Genomic DNA, 3,322 nt, shown 5'->3' on the forward strand with positions numbered 1-3,322 from the left:
CTAGTGCCAGACGGGTGAGGGTGTGGTTGTATAAAGAGGAATTAGAGTAGGTTGTGTGGCTAGTTTTGTATAGTTTTAATTATGGATAGTCTTTGGAAAAATTTGTTATAGTTATTGTAATTTCCCAAAGGCAACATTGTAACCACAGTATTCCTCCGCCATAAGTGAGGGTAGTTAATAAACGTGGGACAGGGTCGCTATGTGGGTGGCTACCGACTCTTTTGTAGACAGGGGTGGTGAGTTAAGAATGTGATTGGTAATAGTTAATAAATTTTGATGATGAAATTTTTGTAAGGAGAGGAGAATGTAGTAATCCTAAAAAAAAAAATTAAATTAATTAAAAAATATATATTTAAATTAGAATTAAAATTTAAAATTTAAAATAATAATAATAAAATATTAATTAATTAATTAATATTATTAATTAAATAATATATATATATATATATATATATATATATATATCAGTTAAGGTTTCCTGAAGGATCAGGAAACATAAATTTTTTTTTTATTTCTTCTTCTTCTTCTTCTTCTTCTTCTTCTTCTTTCTCAGTCTACGCAGTCTCAACGTCTCCCTCGTCTCTTCTCTCCCACTCTCCTCTATCTCATCTTCGTTATTCGGCCGATCAAAAATCCAAAAATACCGTTGGGCTCTTCTCATCACCACCGACATTTCTACTTGAGCGGATATGTCGTGGGAGCAGCGTAAGCATATCTCCTAGGATAAGGTCAAATCTCAAACTTGCCTTAATATCTCTTAAACAATAAGCCCCATTAACAAATGAAAATTTTCAGGAGACTCGTGGGTAGATTTTTTGCAATCTAACCGGAACGAGTTTTCAAGTTGGAGTTTCGAGGTACCAATCCTAAATTGGGGGTAAGTTTGATAATTTAGGTTTTTATTAGGCTATTTAGGGTATTCAAAACTTAGGGAAATTTTAGGAAAAATTACTCTAAGAATTATGACGAATAATATGGTGAAATTTGAATTTCAGGGTTTAGGGGTTTTTGAACACCTGGGGCGTAGACCGGGGTGTTAGCGGGTTTTTTCAAGAATCAGGTAAGGGGATTAAGTTAAGTCAGTAATTTTATGAAATTTGAATCAATTAAATTATTATGTTTATGTAAATATAAATATTTGTTTATTTATTTAATTATTTGTTTATTCATTTGCGAATTTAAAGGCTATTTTGAAAACCAACCGTTCGAAATGGATTTTACAAACCTAAAATATATGGTATGGTATTTTTGAATAAAATGAACGGTGAAAAGTTTGTTTATTTATGTGGATATGTTAAAATGTGAAAAATTGTGCGGTAGATGACTTAACTTGTATGGATTATTGTATATCTGAATTTGAGATTTTGAAATACTGAATTGTTTAAGAAATACTGGAATTGTTGAGAAATACTGAAAATGCTTGTGAAAATATTGGAAATGTTTATGAAATGCAGGTGTTTGAATTAACGGCTAATGGTTGGGTGTTTTTTGATTGGTCAAGGGCCAGGATTATTATTTGATGGCCGAGGGCCGAGTTTTAATTGATGGCTATATACTGGGTTATATTTTGTGGCCGGGGGCCAGGTGTTTGGAATAACATGAAATATATATGAATTAATATTTTAAATGGTGATTTCTATTATCTAAATTGCCTAATATGCTTTAGGAACCCTGAGGACTAGTGTATTGTGAGCGCGGTATCGTTACTAGTTAGACCACGTGCACCCACACTGTCTGGATAAAAGTGTAGGGGGTCCAGCCGACTGCCTGCGTGAGGTTGAAGTAAGGGCGTCGGGCCTGCAACTTTGCTTTAGATGCTTGCAGATGTGTTTGCAGAGGATGTTGTTTTTGACTTTATTTGGGCTAATCACCCAGGCTTAGTTTAGCATTCGGGCCACACAACCCGTGCCATGGGGATGTAAATGGCATGTTTGTCACAAGAAGTGTCTTATATGCATATCTATTAATTTATGTGAATACGGTTAATTAATAAGATAATTTCGAGGGCTTACTGAGAAAGGTGAGTGCCTTGGTAGCAGTAATGGTACTAGAGCGGAGGGAAGCTACTTGTATGGGCGGGTAATGTTCCCTATCCTCGGCTAATTGTGTGTGTGAGTGTAAAATAAGAATGTTTTCATACATGTGTTTATCTATTTAGTGCACTGGTCATTTTTTTAAACTAAAATGAGGTAAATAAGGTACGACAGTTTGAAAGAGGCCTGAGGAGAGAAATATATAAGCAAGTGTCGATTCTGAAGTTGCAGGATTTTACCGAGCTAGTTGATAGGGTCACTATAGCAGAGATTGGAGAGCGGTTGGAGGTTGAGGAGCAGAGACAGAAGAAGAGATCTATACCTTCTGGTTCCCAGCAGGGGATTGGACGTGGTTCGTGGAAGAGAGGTGACTACTATAGAGACCGGAGGCAGGAGATCGGGAATCGCGGTTTTCGGGGTGTACAACCACCTCTAGTTTGTCCAACTTGTGGGAAGAGACACCTGAGGGAGTGTCGTGCCGGGCGAGGTGTTTGCTATCGATGTGGGGAGTTAGGGCATGTGATGAGGGATTGCTAAGGCTCAGATTGGTCCTGTTCCTACTCCTAGACTTGCTCGAGGAGGCCACCAGGCGCCACGTGAAGGCCAGCAGAGGAATATGGCCCCAGCTAGGGTTTTTGCTTTGATGCCGAGTGATGCTGAGACAGCTGGTGACGTGGTGATATGTATGATTTATTTAATTTCATTTAAAGTTATTGCACTTTTTGATTCTGGTGCCACACACTCGTTTGTGTCCTTGGGGTGTGTTACGCAATCATTAGATGTTGAACTGTTAGTGGCTACACCGACCGGGTCAGCGGTGAGATGTAGTAGGATGCTCCGTGGTTGTCCAGTTGATGTTCAGGGGAGAATTTTATCTACTGATTTGGTAGTGTTGGACATGCACGAGTTTGATATCATTTTCGGCATGGATTGGCTAGCAGCTAATTCTGTTATTATAGACTGTCGTGTTAGAGAAATAATATTTAGACCCCCAGGGAAACCAGAATTCATATTTACAGGGTCACGAGTGCAATCTTTACCTCAGATGGTCTCAGCTGTTCAGGCAAGGAGGCTGCTCCAGAATGGCTGTTTGGAATTCGTGGCTTTTGTGAAGGAAATGTCAGAAAATGAATTGAAGCTTATTAATACGTTTATGGTGAAATAATTTACAGATGTGTTCCCAAATGAATTACCAGGTCTACCACCTGATCGTGAAGTAGATTTTCCTATTAATCTACTTCCAGGTACAACGCCGATCTCTAAAGCACCGTACTGAATGGCGCCAGCAG

Source organism: Malania oleifera, chromosome 11 (assembly GCF_029873635.1).
Source record: "Malania oleifera isolate guangnan ecotype guangnan chromosome 11, ASM2987363v1, whole genome shotgun sequence".
In the NCBI taxonomy this organism is placed as follows: Eukaryota; Viridiplantae; Streptophyta; class Magnoliopsida; order Santalales; family Ximeniaceae; genus Malania; species Malania oleifera.